General features: G+C 36.3%; 1 long non-coding RNA gene across 2 annotated transcripts; it reads right to left on the reverse strand.

The window, feature by feature from the left end:
* Positions 1–2,511: 2,511 nt before the first annotated feature.
* On the reverse strand, positions 2,512–18,900 carry LOC138110448 (uncharacterized). Of its 2 annotated transcripts, none has more exons than XR_011150932.1 (3): positions 18,809–18,900; positions 9,691–9,830; positions 2,512–2,565 (listed from the first exon to the last, which is right to left on the reverse strand). It is a non-coding gene; the product is annotated as an uncharacterized lncRNA (long non-coding RNA). The 2 variants fall into 2 exon arrangements; XR_011150933.1 differs by lacking the exon at positions 2,512–2,565 and adding an exon at positions 6,126–6,196.
* Positions 18,901–19,760: the final 860 nt, after the last annotated feature.

A 19,760-nucleotide genomic window follows, 5' to 3' on the forward strand; every position in this document is an offset into this window, starting at 1 on the left:
TACATTTCTTGTTTCAGAATGATACCTTCTGACACCCAATCCAAAACTCAAACCTGTTTTACAGAGGGTGAAGTTCCAGTTAAAATATGCAAATAGGTAATTTCTGTTTAAAATGGTCTCAGCTGTGACATGTGAGATGAGATGCAAGAAGCAGTTACAGCTTTTTACTAATTAAATTAGATAACAATTTTCCAGTTTGTGTGGTACAGTCAGACTATGACTTATTACCTCTGGGTAGCTAACTAGGCTTGAATTAGAAAACACATTTGGAAAAAATAAAAGCTTTAGCAAAAATATTTGTTTGATAATTTTGTACTTCATGAAAATACATATATATATTAATAGGCACAGATTGTCTTGTGTACAAAAACGTACAATGAATGTATTGTACACATTATACATATGGATGACATATTTCATGTCCATCTCACAAGTATTAGAGAGACTTTGTTCCTTAAAATCATGCTGCCCTTGTTGAGAGAGTGATCCAATTGACAGTGGGATACTGATGTGACCTGTTCCTGTGGTAGATAACATCACAATACATTTCTTGGAAAGAGTTCCTCCAGACCTTTCCTTTTGAGCACTCCTATGTCATTGACTCAAGAGCAGAAAAGATACCAGAGGTCAGCAAAGCCAGGTACAAGACGATCAGCTTGGAAGTATGGACTCTGATTTTCTAAACCAGAGGTTGTACCCAAGTTTTCTCCAGGAGTGTACTAGGAGAGTTGTTCTGTAGACTAGAGGATGTCAATGACAGGTAAAGGATGTGAGCAGTGGGATGAATGTGGCCTTGAGCACAGGCTCAAACTTGGTCCTCCATCACTCTGAAAAATGTAGCTTGTGAATGTGTTCCTGTGAAAATATTTTGCACACCATCCTTGTACAGACTTATTACTGATGTTCTTGGGACTCATAAGCAGAACAAAGACTCTGTCCCTTAGATTTGACAATCTGTATAAGAAAAATAAGGTTTAACTAGGAACGTATCTGTTTCTGACAAGAGAATGATGGATAGAGCCCCTTTATTCACCCTGACAGAAAGATCTTTGTTGATGAGCCTTGTGTTTTGCAGAAGAGAAGGAATGGTGAGTACCTAGCTTTATATATGTGAGGTGAAATATTGCATTTTGGACTGGAATGTATAATTTCATAGATTATGAGTTTTGTTTAATGACTGACTGCAAAACTGATATTTCAAGGTTTAGCACTTCAATGATTTATGGTCTTGTCAGCCAATTTTTAATAGCTCTGTGTGCACAGATGTTTCTGCAGTTGTGACATGCTGTAAAAAATCACAATGGTCAATTGCCCTCCAGTGCTTTTCATGACAAGTTTGTGGCAGAAAAGTCAAGGGATTGTGTAGTGGAGCTGCAATGACTAGCAGGGATAGTTTAGTCATTAACTTGTGATTTCTTATTGTTACCAGTGCTTTGAGCTCCCTGTGCTTCCAAAGGTGTCGAGAACAGAAAGATTAACTGAAATGAAAAAAGACAGAAAATTCAGCTGAAAGCATTGCAACAACAACACCTTTTGCATGTACAGACTTGACTTCCTGATATTTAATTTTGGGCTAAATTTCTCCAATAGCTAAATAGAAACAACCTTAGAAACAAATTCCCCTCATGTCTCTTCAAAATTATTTTCTCCTAACTGGAAAAACTGACTCTTCCAAAATCCCCAGGAGGATTGGTTGGAATAAGTGAGTTTTGTTATTCATGAAGTATGGCACTGACAGTTAGGTGTAGCTCTCCAACTGGTTTGGGGTCCATCAGGGTGTGGAAGAACCAGCATCTACGGCAGTGCTGCTAAATGCAGGAATATCTGTATAATCTCTTGACACACATTTCTATAAGACCTGAATAAATTTAAACTTCAAAACACCCTCTGCTCTCAGAAGCAGGACTTACTAGATCCCAAGACTCCTGACAGCTAAAGATCTGGTCCTTAGTTTTTGTTTGTTTTAGTGTTTATTTTTATCCTTCTGTTCCATTTTCAAATTTTCAAAGTTGTGTTCACTACCTGTGATTTTGGTTTGCTTGGAGTACTTTTGTCTCATCCTAGGCCTATGAAAGAACAGAGAACTGTGATACTACATTGTTATGTGGCAGATATGGGGTAATATAGTCAGCTTGGTAGCTTATTGGGAATTTACATCATTTATTCTGCCTTCCTTCCTTCAAACTGTTTCTCAGTCAGTCACCAGTTTCATGTTTTGTTTGACAGACTTATTTTCAGTCTAACTGAGCTCACTGAATTGCAAAGGAAACTAATGAGTATGAGCACTACAACACTCCCACACAGACAGGCTCTTCCAACTGGGTGCCTACGTGCCACACAAAGCCCTCACACAGCTCTACCAGATTTGTTGAGCAACAGCAATGTATCAGAACAACAATACATTACTTAAAACAAAGCTCTTCTTTCATATACATATAAGTAAGAATACAAGTAAACAAAACTAAATTGTAAAAGTTGAGATTTATTCTTAGAGAACGTTTGGTAAATGAAGTCAATGTACATCTAAAATTGGTGTGTCTGCTACAGGGCGTTGTTAGGCAGCTCCTAGGAAGCAAACAAAAAATACCAAGAATTGAACCGTTTTTTCCCACTGCTGAATTGACTGATTTACCCAATAGAGCAATATTAAAAGGACATTCACACACTTACACACACACAAAGGAGAGAAAGAAAAAAGAAAAAATGACAGAAAAAGAGCTGTTTCATCATGATCCTGGTATATACCTCCTCTTCCACAGCATGGAACCATCAGCAAGTCTGACTGTTGCATTGCTGTAAATACCCTATCCCCTTAAAGCCTTCCACATTTCTCCATGGACCCCTGCATGCCTCTCCATAAAGCTCAGACAGGTTGAAGGGCATGTGAGAAATCAGCTGTTTATTTCAAGACTGGGAAATTCAATGACCGTGGGATATTTAAGTCTGAATATCTCTGTCCCTGCCAGATTCATCATTAGCTTCCTACATTACCAGTGGCTTTCATTAATAATAATAATAATAATAATAATAATAATAATAATAATAATAATAATAATAATAATAATAATAATAATAATAATAATAAAATTCCTGCTTAAAAATAGTTTTAGGAACTTGTTATTTAAGAACTTCATTTGAGAGAAGCAAAACCTCAAGATAACTAACTTTTCTGTTGTTTACTGTCCTAAACAGTAAACATCTGACTTCATAATTTATCCTTTCTAAAAAGAAAACCAACAAATTTAGCTTAAGTTTAGCTGTGAAAAATAGACAAGCCTTAAAAAAATTACTATGAGTAGTCAAACACATGGCAACAGATTTTAGCTCAACTAGAATATGAACAAACTCCCATATGGTTGCATGAGCAATCATGACCAAAACAAGACTATATATCTTGTAAAAGGAATAACAAACAACTATGTTTTGACAAAAAAAAACCCCCTTCACTGCTTTATTTGCATGGAAAAAATAACTATGTTTTTCTGAAAGTTTAACTACAGGAATTGCTGGATTACTAAACACAAAATGTCCTTCACCAAGCTGATTCCAGAAGTAACAGATGCTCATAAACAGCATATATTCTTATTTTCTGTAGAAAAATGTCATTAAAACTGCATAACAAAAAATATATTTATGTATTTCACTCTGTGCAGATACAAAAATACTCCTAAGTCAGAATTCAGAGAAAATTAACTGGGCTGTAGGTGAAAAAGGGCATAAATCAATACATATCCAGACATTCTCACAGAAAAAGTATATTCAATATTCCTGTAGAAGTCCAGACAGTGAGTGATATATGCAGCCTCTACTCACAGTGCAACTTTCTCTGCAGTAGCTCTGCAGGGCTGGGAAGTTCAGAGCTCCAGAGCAATAAACTCAGAGCAGAATATCTGCTTCCCTGCCAAAGGTTTCATTTTCTGGACAGCCCTAGAGACAATATCTTCATATCTTGTACACAAAAAGGGATAGAATGGCTCACTGGCCATCAGAGAAAAGCTCTTTTACCTAGGAGCTCTTTACAGATTTCAGTACAACTGCACTTAGGCTCTAGTATTAAGCTTATTGCACTGAAAATTACAGGAAAAAGGTATTTTTTCTTTTGAAATGAATGTTAACTATTCTTATTTAAGCATTATAGGAAATAAACACCACTATAATACTAAATAAACAAAACAAGAGTGCTTTTAATTTCTATGATTCTGTGTGATATCCAGTTCTCATTAAAAGAATTCTCTGCAATTTTGATGTATTTTCCCGACAAACTTCATCATTTGCCAGGTGGCATGTCTGATCTCAAAATCTCTTTCCAAACAGTTTGCTGTTGCTAATGCAGTAAAAACTAAAATAATTTGTTCTAGAAAAACAGGTTTAATCAACATACAGACAAAGTGCAACCCTATATTTGTTCAATATTAATTGCATTTCTGTCTAGGTCAGTGCTGGATATCTGTCTCAAAGCCATCAAGAGAATGTCAGTTCTAAGGAGTAACACAATGCTGACTAAAGATGTGTTTAGACTATCAGCCTGAGCCTCTGTTTCAATCTCTTACCTCTCACAAACATCACATATAATCCATCTCCCTTTATAGCATAAGGTGAGTTCACAAAATGATCAAAAAATGTTAAGTTGATTAAAAACTATCTCACAATGTATTCATACATTCACTGAGACATTAACAATAGCTACCTCCATACTTTTCATATACACTGTGTTATTCTTATACTGCATGAGACATTGTAGAGAATTTCTAAAGTAAATAGAAAATTATATTCTTAAATTGGACTAAAATTTGCTAAATATTTGTGAATTCAGTATCAGGAACTTCATCCCCTCACTGAATGATGGTAACAACTAGCCAGTGTCTGGAGGTTTACATTTCCATATCTCAAAGAGATAAGTATCAGTATCCCCAGCCAAGGCACAAAGAAGTCCCTCGAGACCTGGTGCAGTGTTCTGTCCATTACCTTCCACGGACACCACTGAAGAATAACTGGATAAGAGACAACAGAACTTGCCTTCCAAGGAAACAGATACTGTGGATTGTGCATGCTGGAAAACAACAGCTTTGATAAAGCCAGAGATCTCTTAAAGCACATGATGTTCCCACTGCAGAGCTCTGGTAAGAGCTGCTGTGGTCGAGCAGTCTCTGCACAGGCAATGAGCATTTGAGTCCTCTCAAGCTGTCAGTGCTCTTCCAATGGAGTGCTTTTGCTGATACTGTCACAAGACAGTTATGCTAGGAAAAGAATACTCTCAGATTGCTGCCCAAACTCACTCTTCATCCTAAACTCTATTTAAACTGTTGGCAATGATTATTAAGGTCAAGAAGTTATCCACACTGAGAATTCAGGCTAACCATGAAGGGGCATGTCAAAAAAGTGGCTTCATAATATCCATAGAAATGCCTCCTTTAATCTGTGTGGCCAGTATCTTTCAGAGTTGAAAACAGGAAGTTTGCATGCAATAGCTTTTTTAATTTGTTAGTAATTGCTCACTATCAAGTTATGTTTTTCTCTCCTACCCTTTTAAAATACTATTAAGGTCATGTACAAAACCAATTTTAATTATATAGAGAATATCATGGTAGATATGCAAGATATATATATATATATAGTCCACAAACTGCTGTATATTAAATATGATTTAGACAAATTGGGCTGTTTGCCAGTAGTGAGCTGAAAATAACATCTGGACACATGTAACACATGCAAATTCACCTCTAACATATCAGTCTGGTGCTGATGCATCTTAGTTTGTTTCTAGCTATTTTTTGGTTTGTGGCCAATCACTCTTGACCTCTAAAAAGGACTAAAACATTTCTAGACTTGTAACTTTTTAGACATACACTTCTTGTTTACTCTGTAATATCAGATTTTGATGCAGGCTTTCACCATAGATAAAATGCACAGATAGTTCCAGTAGTTTCATATAGATCTTCTATAGATACAGGTAATCATGATTCACAACATAAACATGTACAAGATGTTTGTAAATCAGCAGAGCTATTTAATTTTAGAAACTTTTCTAATATAAGACTTAATTTTCTGGAGCTCTTTGTTCCCTTTGGAAATCACAATGGGTCTGACAAAGTGGCCAGATTCATCCTCACAGTTGCTGTCCTGAGGTCAGTGGTGTCAAAACTGAAGTTTTCGTTGAAGTATGAAGTTGCTCCAGGTGAACTCCATTGGGATTTCACTTAGGATAAATAACAGAGACTTTGACCAAGTTTAGATCTTCTTATTATTTCTTTTAAGAGATATCATTTGTGGGATTCCCCACACAGAGCACCATGCTTAAAAGGATTGGGCAACAGCTCTTCAGATAGTTTCAATTTCTTTAAAAAAAAAAAGGTTTCTAGTTGCCAGAGACCTGACACACCTGACTGCTCTGAGAGATACAGTGATGTCCTCCTGGAATGCCATTCATTTCAATAACTCTTAAAGCAGATACTAAAAATAATTTAAATATCAACATTGATATGCATTTTGCTGTGCTTACACAATCCTCCAGGCTAATGAATGGGAAGTTTCACTGCTTTAAATGGGCTACGTATTTATAAGTTTGGGGAATTCTACAGCCTTGTAGGATAAGAACACCTATAACAATGTGAAATATCTTAAATGTGTCCATGGTTCTCCACTATAGATTTAATTCTGCAAGAAGCACACAAGATTTTTATACTGTTCCAGATGTGCCTTATATTACACTGACATTCCAACAACTCACCAGACAGTGGTATCTATCAGTGTTCACTGCCTTCATTTCTTTCAAAACACTTTCTAATTAGTGAGAAATTAAGCACATGCCAATACAGCTAACACAGACCAGGAGGAGGTGACCATTTCCGAGTAGGATTTTCAACATGACTGCAAATTTTCCAGGTCAAAACTGGAAAAATTGCTTTTCTGTTAAACCAGAACAAAAATAAGTTTGCCCTTCTGGTTATTGTTCTGTAAAGCAGCAGGGCAAAGCAGCAAATTTGTAACATGCTAAAAAACAAGAGCAATTGTTATACCAGTAGTATTTCCCTCACTATAGTAATGTTGAGAGTGGAAAATTGACACTAAGTCACAGAAAAAATTACTGTCTGATGCTGGAGAAGTTCAGGTCTGTTCTTATGTTCCTTATCTTAGGGCTAAACACTCACATAAAACTGGAGGCTTTTTTAGAGCATGACAATTGAGGAAACAAAAATAGTTTGGCTAGTTTATATAAGTGACTTTGAAAACACACATTTTCTGCCTTACATAGTGTAAGTAACTAGACAGATGAAATGAGAGGTTAGCAAAAGAAACAAGCTTTGGAAAGCTTCTCACAGCATGCAACAAACTGCAAAAGTGTATTCTTGGTATCAGTAATGTGTATCACTTGGAGGTAATTTTTTTCCCTGTTCATTTTCTCTCTACTTCCCAAGAGAATATTTCAGAGATTACTGTATAATTATAATCAACAGTTATTTTATGAGGCTGACAAGACCTCCCTGAACTAAATGACTTTTCCCTTTTAGTCACAAGACTTTCTATAGCACTAGTAATTTCTTTAAGTGGTCAATCATATAAATTCAAAAAATGAATAGCAATCTTTATTAATACTGGGTTCAGCTGCTTTATCCATTGATGAATTTATCTTATGCAATACATTTTTTATGTGCAGTCATTTCTGTTAATTTTTCTATCTGAAGTGAGAAGTTTGATAGTAAGAGGTTTTGACTAGCACTGTAGCTGTATCTAAAAAATATATATTAATAAAGCATTCCTGCTTCTGTGACCATCATATCTTCTTTTCCATTATTTTCCTTATAATTTGAAGGCTGATGTGCAATTCACTACTATGGAATGGCCAAGTGGAAAGAATAATTTCAAAGTCATTTATACTCAGAACAAATCAGAATAGTTAAAAGAACCACTAACAAGGGAGGACTCCACTCACAGCCTGAATTTCCTTTTACAGTAGTTCACATTTTTCTGCTTTGAACCTCTGACAGAATATAATAAGGAAGTACTAAAATAAAGTGGAGAAATGATAATTCAAGTGTTGCAAAGAAAGATGTCATTTATAATGGTAATCCAAATGTGATTGTACATACCTGTTTTTTTACACGATTTACAAGTTCCACTGATAATGATTACATTTTATAAACCTCACAAGAAGTGAGCAATTCCCAATAGGAACCACATAAAAACTATGCTATTTTTTTTTTCCACTGGGGGGGAAGAATCTCAGCTCTGAATATGAGACAAAATATACCGAAGAGTCATAGGAAAAATGAGACCAAAAAAATAGGTGATGGGTTTAGAATACCAGGAGCAAAGCACTGACAAGGCTTTTGGGACAGCATGAAAGAGAGCACTGTGGAGCTGAGGCAGAATAACAATGTGGCTGGACAGATGTTTGCAGACAGAGCTCCTCCCAGGTTCAACTGCCAGCAGAAAGGCAAGCACAGGGCTGGGCAGGCTGATTGGAGGCAAAAATTGGCATTCTTGTAGCTGATTAAGAGAAGGGATAGAAAGGAAGATAAAGTTTTATATCTGATGAGGAAGATCCAAAAAAACACAACACGTGTTGAGGAGTGATAGAGTCAGAACCAGGGGCTGGGATGATGAATGAGCTCTGCAGCAGAGTTGTGGATAAGCTGCAGTTCTGTCATGGTTAAACAAGAATGGTGCAGCTGCAAGAAGGAAAATCAGAGGCCATTCCTGAACATGTTATTTGCAACAGCAGTTGTTCTACTGTTAAGTAGAAGGTGAATGGAGAAACTAAAATTCTCTGAGCAGTTCTAGAGCAGAATTACATCAGAGCAAGTGAAGACAAAGCTGTACCCAGGCTCTCAGAGCAACTCAGGACTAAAACTCAGCTCTTCCTCACTGCTGCCCCTGTCTTTGTGGGAACCCTGAGGCAAGGCTAATTTCCCAGCAGCACAGCACTTGCTGCCTTGTTTTCTTTGCTTTAAATAAATATATACAGGCAGGCTATACAGCTTCAATCCCCTCATGAGGAGACAGCTTCTTCAATTTACCATACTTAAGAAGCCCCAGATCCCACACCCAAACCTTAATGAAACATAGATGTTAAAAAAAAAAAAAAAAAAAAAATAATTAGAAGGTTTGGAAAAGGTAGCTAGAAGAAGTCACTAGGAAAAGTCAATGAGCTAAGTAGGAGCAGGGTGTTACTTACAGCCCTTTCTCTATACAAGCACAGTAGAGCTGCTGAGGTTTGCTGATACGGTGAGCATTCCTGCCAAGCTTCTACCATTATCTCTAATTAAGAAACATTTCTTTTTAAATTAAAAGATTCCCATGGTCACATTATTCACCTTCTTTAGTTTGTTCAGTACACAAAAAAGCTGTTGGACTGGAAACATAATTTACTTAAATTAAAAAAAAAAAAACCCACAAGGTGTGTGTTAAAGTGAGATAACACATGCCCCACTGGCCTTAAAATGATCCATAAAAGGACTATCTTACAATACCACCCTCTTGGAAATGTCCTATTGTGATAATGAAATGGCACCAAAGTTCATTTTGTTCTAGAAAAGCTGTGTTCATCCACACAGTATGAATATTTTTACGCAACTTCAAGCAAACCCAACCAAATACCCAACCTTCCTGCTATTCTGAGGTATAGCAGAGTAATACACACTGAATTGTTTAATGTATTAATTCTGTAATGCAATAATATGTAATAGTTACCAGATGCATTCTTTATCTGTATGTTTATCAACATCACAAGATTGTGTAGGGGCCTAGAAGGAGGTTCATTGCTCTGTAAGTCTCCAGCAAATTCTGGACAGGAGACTGCCATTCCTTCTGTATCAATAATACTGTTAATTCTGTGGAAGGGAGAAAGTAAATCAGATTTATTTAAAGGTCCATTCCCCTTCCTCTCCCCCCCTCCCCCCAGATTTTATATTTCTGCCATTATTACTGATTTTTTTCTACTGGACAATTACCAACATTAGAGATACTAAATATTCTTATCATTTGTGGCGCTCTGTAATTAATACTTACAGACAACCAAAATATATTTGCTGCCTGGACAGTCGTAACTAAGACACTTGGAAAGCAATGAATTGCTGCAAGACAGGAAGAAGGGATGACATTTATGATCCTGCAGATCTTCAGCCACAATCAGAGTACGTATCAAGGGCACTTGTCCTCACAGCAATGCTGGAGCCAGGTGCTAAGGGCTTGACTCCTCCCATTTCCCCTGGCAGAAGGGCACTATTTAAACACAGAAGCAGAATCAAAAGCCTTATCACATTATTCTCCTTTTCCTTTCTTCTCTAGCTGGTGGCTAAACAGAGAGACCAACTCTCCAGTCCAATTCTGTCATGGTTGCCACAGATTACTTCCTAAATCTTTGTTTCAGCTCCACAACGAACTAGGAAAAAAATAATTTCTTTAGTTTTGTAAAATGTTATTTTCTCAATGAAATGGTAGAAATGAAAGTGATTAAATTTTTCTACCTAGGGAGTAAAAGATTTTAAACTACTTTAAACACTCTAAAAAGGCCATCTACAGCTTCTGCCTTCAAAAAACAAAAAGACTGACAAGAAAACCATAAAAATAGGTCAGAAGAAAAAAATATTTCCGAGCCTATTTCAGTGTGATATTTGAAACTGAAGTAAGAAACAATGAATAGTGGCCAATAATTTTCTTTCTGAAGTTATGTTTTTTCTCCTCACTCTCTTTGTATATGACATAGATAGTCATCAGGGATAATGTTAGTTCTTTATTTTAACTGCAAATATTAACATAATGGAAGAAATTGGCTAGTCAGTTGTGAAATATTATAGCAATAAAAGTCTTTGATGGAAGATGAATCTTCTTCAAAATAGTACGAGGGTGTCAATAAATGAAGAGTAATGTGAAGATCACTTATATTTATTGAGACTGCAGCATTTATCAAAGTCATCAACATTTAATTGGAGTTAATATACGTGCTACCTTTTTATTTCTTCTGTACTAGTTTGTTCATATATTTAAAGTGCTAAACTTACTGGCTTTTATTTTAACTTTTTTTGGCTTTTATCTTAACTCTTTTTGGCTTTTATCTTCTATCTTTAAATAAATGTGCATTTGGATTACACCTGTACCATTCCTTTGGTGGGACAGCTGGGCTGCTCTTTAAATGCATTAGTACTTCCCACAGCAGATCTGTATGTTAACAAATCCCCTCTCCTGTCTTAGAAGTGTTATAAGTAAAAATCTAGGAATTTTGGCATTTAAAGTCAGTAAAAACACCTTTTCTGCATATTTTTATAAAGAATTGCTTTATGTTTATGGAAGAATTATATGATAACCATATTAGGGAGGTGGTTTGAGAGGTGATTCCATTGATAGTTGGAATGGAATGGATCCAGGCATGAATCTGAGGGTTATTTGAACTTGGAAATAAATCAAAATATCTTGGCTATCCCAAGCACTGCATTCACTGATGTCTCAGAATCTGTGACAGAAAGGAGGGGAGAGCATCAGGACCTGAAACCACCTCACACATGAGGCCCCCTTTTCTTTCAGAGACAGAAGAAGCTATTAGAAAAATAGGAACTCACACACTTGCCTTTGTTGGCATTTATCTTCTAACATCATGCTCAGCTGCCACTGTAGGTTCCAGCCGTATCCAGTGGGCAGCAGACACCTGCTCACCCTCTTTTTCTTGAGGCTCTCAGGAGCCAGGCATCCAAGGGCAGCTGTAGCAGCCCTGGGCCATCTCTCTGCATTCCCTGTGGCTTACTTTATGTGGTGTGACAAGGACACATCCAGCTCTATGGGGGGGAAGAATAGGAGGCAGTAAGGCCCACTCAGGAGATTTGGGAAGAGCACTCTGTGGTTCTTCTGGCTGTGACAGCTACCCTCTTTCCTAGTGATCCTCTGGCTACTACTGAACTGGGACTGGAAAAATTATTTGCGAAAAGAAATTACAGAAAGATGACTCAGTGATTGTATTTTACAGGAATCCACAGACCTATTGGGACACTTACATTATTGATTTTTCCCATTGATAGATTCCTCTTCCGAATGTAAAGAGAGCAATCCTGCATTAATGTATGAATGCAGATTTCATGAGACTCCCTAACCAGCTGCTCATGAAATAGTAATGTCATTCTTGAATAAGGGAAATGGTGAATCTAGTGGTCGTTTTAACTGCTGTCTAATGGCTCAACAAAAGGTATCTGCACGATACGACATAAGACAATTTTTTACTGCAGTTCATATTTCAAGCCTGAATTTGTAGTAGTTGGAGCACTATTCCTAAAAAATCCTCAGATGCACTGTAAGTTGTAAATTCCTACTACACTGTAAACAGGATGTGTTGTTTACAGCTTTAGATCCACTAAATATCTGTGGATTTGCTTCCTCAGCTATAGCAGGAACTTACTGGTGATAACTCCCTGCCTTGTTCAATAACTTCCAGTAATTATCATGAAGAAAATGCAATAAATTCATGTAATAGACTGCCCCTTTGCTATAATATACAATGAGAAGCAATCAATGCTCCTTACAATGAGGAGAAGAAATACAACGGTGTTTTATTTTATAGCTTTAGAAATGCAGCTTTGGGAACCACCAGAGGGAGTAGAGGGAAACTCCAGTGGTCAAATTCCAGCCCTGAGAAAGACAGCCCAGGGCTGGCATTTTACAAAGCAGCAACACAACAGTGCACTGCGTACTTCTTAGCAGACTTTTATTTGCTCACCCGTCCAGCAAAAGCAGCATCTCCAGGAATTGATGCTCTTATTTCTTGTGCTTAGAAAGAGAAGCAATATGAATCTTGCAAATAACCCTCAGACTTAGCCTTTGGCAAAATAATTGTAGAGAAGACGGTGCAGGAAGAGGATAGCAAAATATCTACATTTGCTGTTAGCAACAATAATCTTGGAAAACAAGATAGCTATATTTAATAATCATGGGTTTAATATATAGTTTTACTGTAACTTAAATCAAAGGGCATTTCTGAGACCATCCTTGTTATGCTTTAAGTATAATTACACGCTACATATCTTGGAAAGTAAATGAAAGCCTTTTCCTGGTGATTTGTTATACATTTCTTTTTTGCCTCTGGCTAAGTGAAGGCCAGGCCTCTGAAGAGTTTCAAGTATAATGCACAGTGAATATAAAACAGTCCATTAATTGGGATAATAGGTCCTGGCATGTAATTGCATTGCTAAGGTACTATGGATAGCTGCTGAGTGAAATGGTATTTATTCAAGGTTGTTAGTTATCCGTGGATAACTTTATTTGTCCACTGATGCTTAAATAAATGCATCATCCATCAGTAAGAATACTTACAAAAAAATTTATTGCAAAAATCATTATCATGTCTCAAATTATAAAAGGAAACAATATATAAAAATTGCTGAGCAGTGGTACAATAAAGCCATGCCATGATGCATTTTGCTTGTTTTTCTGCCAGTGGACAATAAAATATGGCTGAAAAATCAAGGCTAAATGGCAAGTTTACATGCTTAAAATATTTACCCTTGCCACTGAATATACTAGCCATCTTTAAAAAAAAATTCTAATAATTCATTCTTAAAGTGTTATAAAAATTGTCCTAATCTAAATAGGAGAAATGCATTCAATAATGAATGCAGCACCAACTGCAAAAAAAATTTAAAAATTAACAGTGTGTTTAAGCGACACATTCAGATATGCCAGCAGCTTTTGTTCACGACATTGTTTTACTGTTACTCTGCAATGATTAGTAATCCCTGAGAAAACAATGAAGAACAGATTACAGACAAAAAAGTAAGACACAAGAATTTCTTGATTATGGACAGTCTTAAATAAAGCTTAAATAAGACAGAAAAGACCTACAAAGAATTCCCATTGATAGTGCCAACAGCTCAGCTCAAAACACCTTTGTATCTCATGTGGATAAAGAAATAATTAAGGATCTGATTTTCAGATAGAGTGCAGCCACAGCCTCTTTTATCTTCAGCTACATATGCAAACACTTATTATTTTGACAATCCTACCCTCAAGATCTTATCTCATCATACATTCCTGCTGTATAGAACTGAATAATATATAACATGCAAGGGATACAGGTATGCAAACAACGTTTAAAAGAGAATATATGCATTAATTGGAATAATGGCGCCTACAGCTGCAGCAAATATCTTGTGATATGTATTTGTAATTTCTTGGTAATGGCCAGGTTTGATTTGCACACCTCCCACTGACCACAGGGCCAGTGGCCACCTCCCCACCTGCATGGGAGGTTGGACCAGCACCTCAGTCAAAGCCATGCCAAGTGTCAGAATCTGTCAAAGCCATCCATCTTATGGGATACAAAGGCTGGAAAATGGAATAGATTGATGAGAAAGATTTTAAAGACACTTTAAAAAGAGTCTACATTTTTATCTGCAGAAGAAAGAGTGATCACAGAGCAGCAACTCCTGACTTCCTAATGCACATCAAATTTTACAGGAGACAGGGAAAATTCCACCCAACTCACAGAAGGGGTTATTAGCTCTATCTAAATATAAAGCTGATCAGTGAAGCCTGATCCTGCAAACACATATGCATGCTATTAACTTAAGATATACAGGGTGTTGCAGCAATCTTAGTGAGGTAACTCATGCGTTAAATTAACCGCATCTATATTACGGGGATTAGAAATGGCAGCAATGTCTTTTCCTTGGGATTCATTTCTGAGGACTTCTGGAAGGTGCCAAAGACTTGGAGTCAAGTTTTGAAATGTCAAATAACATAACATGATTGAAGAGTAAGTAGGAAAAAACCCTCCAGTCCTGCCTCGAAGACTCTATCATCAAAGCAGGATTTGCAGTTTTTCCTCCAGGTTTGCTGCTATTAACAGGGGCTCTCAACCTCTCTGCATTTTACTTTATTTCCACCTCTCTAGACCATATATTCGAGATTTATCAATTTCACCAAATGTGCTCCTTTTATTCCTTGATAATTCTTTGTTTACAAGTTCATGACCAAAATAGGGAAATTCAGCCTAATGGTTATTCTTTATGAAGTGGTTTATAACACAAGATCAATTTTGTATTAGAAGTCCATTTGGACACATTAGCCTATATTGCTGCTACACAATGAAGTAAGCAGTTAACACTAAATTTGTCAATAGCATGCATTGAACATTTCTTCCTGACTATTACCTAATTCAATATCAAATTCAACTACACTTAACTTGTGTAATATACTGACCCAGGAGCATCACTTAACACCTAAATCTATTGCATTTAATTTTCCACCCCCTGGTCTGTCCATTCAATTTATCAGAAATTATCCTGTACAGCAACTGCAACCATCTGCCATTTAAACTATCTTTTTACTTTAGTACCACCTGAAATATTTATTACCTTACATGTTTTAAACTGAATCAGTAATTAAATTATTGAAGAGAAATGATCCCAACAAAGAAAGCAAAAGAATTCTACTCTTCAACAATCCACCAAAATGCACTTCTCATTCCCTGCTACTCTGATTACTTATCAGTATTAAAAATCTCAAGCATCCAATCCCTATTCAGACAGTCTATACAAAAATCTGTTGCATAAAACTTTGGTAAAAAGAAAAAGCTTTTTTGACATGGAGAAATACTAAATCTTGCATTTTCTCTTCTGCCATTTACTTATAAAGAGGTAGTCTTAGTTGTTTAACATGACTCATCTTTCAGAAATCCTCGCTTACTCATGTCCTTTAAGTTATAATTTCCTACATGTGTTCTTTTGGCAACCATGAATTAGAATTCTCTACCAACAGAGTGAAAATATTTTGCATAACAGGACTCTAATTTTCAACCTTTCATGTATGCTGTCATTTTAAGAACAGTAACTAAATTCACAGCTTTCAGTCTCCTGGAGACTTTTGTATTAAATATGCATTAAAAAATAATAATGGCATCAGCAATTTATTTTCACTGTCACATATTAAGATATACATAACATGTTTTTGTGTTTCAAGTAATTTTCACGTGCCCTAACACTTGCTTACCAGCGCTTCTTCAAGTATTTGATGTAATATTTTCTATATTGGTAAGGTTTTAAAAAATATTCAAATCCCCCCAAAACCCTTCCTGCAACTTCCCCCACGACATAAGAAAGCAGGGTAAAGACAACATTTATTAAAACAAGTATCATATCATTATTAAAAAATCTGTGTCAGTCTCTGTAACATGACAAGTTCCTCGCACAGGCTGCACTAGGCTAGAGGGACCCTGGCTGTGCCTTCTGCCTGGAAATAGGGGGAAGAACTGACAACACCTGTAGCAGGTTCTTTTCAGTATCAGAGTATTCTTCCAGCATCTAAGAAATGCTGCTGAAGGACTTCTGACACATCCAGTTTGCATTCATTCATGCCAAGGTTTTAAGCACTTTATCAAATGCTGGCAATAACCTCTACTCCCTGCCTTGTGTTTAACCCTTGGTTTTATTTACAAAGACGAATCATGTGCTTCTGTCTTCATTTTACCAGGCTAAATAAGTAGGTCCTATTATATAACACACTTTAATTTCTTCTCATATGATAGATTCACTGTTCACTTAATCATCATAATTGCACTTCTTTCCATCTGTTCTCATTTAAGTTCATTTTTCTTGAATAAGGATGACCAGATTGTACCTACCTCTCAAAATAAGATTAATGCCTTCAGTGATTCTCATTCTTCATTACTTCTTCAGAAGATCTTAATGGACTGCATATTCCCCATTTTTTAAAGTGTATTGTACAGATTACAGAATAACCTGAGTAATTCAGCGCCATAAATAACTGAAACTCTCCCAACATTTTAATATCAGGTTCTACTCTTAAAAATTGTTACTTGGATTTTGAATTTAATACAAGATGTCTTTGATATAAGCACGTATCAGTGTTACACTTGTCATCAGGTTACACCTGAATTTCAAATCTTATGTATTACACCCTTTACAATGTTCAGCAAAATTTGTCTCGTTTCAGATTGTTTCATCATTGCCATCAAATCTCCTCAGTTGGAAGAGACCCACAAGCCTCATTAAGTCTACTTTTAAAACCATGAAGTTTGAAATCTACCATGAAAGACAAGGAAAAAATGGCCTTCAAAGTTGAATTTGGGATCGTTCTCTCTCCCTGTCCCCTCCATTCTCATTAATTTTCTCCCCAATATCCTGAAGCAGTACTCTCAGAAAACTAAAATCAAAGCAATAAGTCTCTGTTACTGCTCCTGCACTCAGAGAAATTTCATCAAGTCAGATACCAAGTCAAAGGCAGTTAAATATTCTTTTTTTCTCTCCCTTATTATGTCTTTCTTCAAACTAATTAGTAACACTACCCATACTATCAATGTGGTAGTGAGGCGCTCTCATTAGAAAATTGTTGATATTTAAAACATTATACATACGTGGGAGAAAGAAAAATAGAGGTTAAAATCTTTATTTCCTTTGTTAAATGATAAACTCATTTATTACAAATTTTTGGGAAAAAAAAATTTTGAAAAGCCACGCCCAGATATGAGGCCTTAATATGGTGAAATTATAAAAGAAAATCATAATTAAGAGAACCAACTCTATTTTAGAGAGGAGGTAAAAGATCTGTTCTAAGCATCACTAAATACATTATGTTTTAAAGGAATCTTCAGAAGTGAATCCACATAATAACAAAGAATTAAATCCTCTATAGGATATTACATCCATATCTTAAAATCTCAGCACTTTTAATTATTTTCCATTTACATTTATAGTAAGAAAATATTGGAAGACCACAAACTCATTTCAGGCCCTATTGTGTGAAAATGTAGCTCGTTATGGTCCTCTCCCTCTGAAGAACTTCCTATTTAGCCTAAGATTTAGCAAGAAAAAATGAAAATGGAAGAGTTGTTAAAAACCACAAGTATACTGGTCTATCATTCCATTAAGGTACTCGACTTGCCCATTTCTGGAATGGAATAACATAAAGCAATTAATATGTTTTTTTCTCTCCATTTTTACTGCAATAAAGAACATACTGAACACGCATTAGTAAACCCTGTAATATTGTTTCATGTTACAAGGAAACTTTATCACAAAATATTAAAGAGTGTCTAATTAAAAAATATCCCTCAGAAAAGACTCAGCATCTGCCCAGCAAAGCCTGGCTCCAGCTTTGGGGCTGCAGGATCTCCTGGCTGTTCTGTAATTTACAAAAACACAAAACACATAAGACTCTTCCAACAACTTTTCCAAGAAAAATGCTTGAACTATTGAAATCAGTAAATACAAAAGTAGAAAGGGCTAAAGTAAAAGCCAGTGATATGTTCAATCAGGAAGAGAATTTTCATTCATTTGTATATAATTTTCACAATTACTGTTCTACAACAGAGATCAGGAAAAACAAGAAGTGATTTTACACTATAATAAGGTGAAGCCTGACAAGGAAAGCATTCAAATGAAACCTTTTTCTATAGCATTTCATTAATAAATGCAGCTCTTGAATTTGAATACATGACATTGCCCCCCATCTCCTGATTTTCACATTTGCTAATTTTGACAGTTTTCCATATCCACACAGGTAAACAAGTAGCTCAGAATCTCTAGATTCCCCATGAGACGTTAAAATTCAGCTAAAGAATGCAATAGAAATTAATCTTACGCCTTACACTAACCTCTTAAAGATGTTATTACCTCTACCCTACTCCAGCTTTCATATTACAGCTCTGTAAGCATAATGTGAATAATTCAACATAGAATTTCCTCATATAAAGTGGAAATCCAGCTATTAGTAAAGAAAACTGCCTGCAGAACACACTAGAAGTAGCTATTTCTGAATGTAGAAACCACAACTTTGTGAGGCTTCTCAAGCTAAAATTTGTTTCACTCACAGGGATTCAGGACCAGCTTCTCTTCCTTCTGCTGTTACATGGAGCCAGCAAGAGAGTTCTGGTATGCAGAACATGGAGCTGCTTCTCCTACAATGAATACAGATAAATGTAAAGGAACCTCAGCTGACTTTGCTCAGGCACTTCTCCTCACTTAATGATGATGTGAAGTCCTTCAGCACAGCTGAGCTCTCCAGGAAGTCTGACAGCTCTGCCACAGAACACTTCCCCAAACATAAAATAATATTTGTGAGCTTGGAATTGACTTCTATCATGTTGCAATATTTTATTTTTCTATCTGTTTGTTGGATACATAAGCTATAATGGACTTAGATTGTTTGGGTAGATGTGGAATACTAAGAAGCAGGATCTCTTGTTTCAAACAAAATTTCCTATTTGACAAGACAGCAAAATAATTTCACTGAAAAAAAATCCTCGTGAAGGTAACTATTTTAGTTTAATAAATCCATCACACATCAATAGAATTAGCATACACACATCATCCTGTATAAAAATCACTATCAAGTGACACATTACAGACTTCTAAACACATTTTTTGAGTTGAACATCAGTGTGGTTGAGTGCCAGTTTACAGTTTTAGATGTCTCTGTACATGCATGAGCTGCAAGTACAGAACTCTGCACACAACACCCCCCTCCCTATTGTAACATATTTACAGTGGATATAAACTGCCTGTGGGGATTAATGTTATCTCAGACCTTTTCTTGGCTGAAGAGGAGAATATGAGAAGGCAGAACTGAAGTGCCTGTGACCCAGCCTATGCCCACTGGCAGCCAACAGCTCCAAGAGGAGTGTTTTGGCCAGAAGGTAAATTGTACACCCCACCTAATCCAACCCAAGGCTGGCCAAAACCCCAAGGAATAAACACTTGCCTTGTATTTCCCTCTGTATTCCCCCTATCTGGTAGAATGACCCAAACAATATCACAGGATCA

Source organism: Aphelocoma coerulescens, chromosome 4A (assembly GCF_041296385.1).
Source record: "Aphelocoma coerulescens isolate FSJ_1873_10779 chromosome 4A, UR_Acoe_1.0, whole genome shotgun sequence".
In the NCBI taxonomy this organism is placed as follows: Eukaryota; Metazoa; Chordata; class Aves; order Passeriformes; family Corvidae; genus Aphelocoma; species Aphelocoma coerulescens.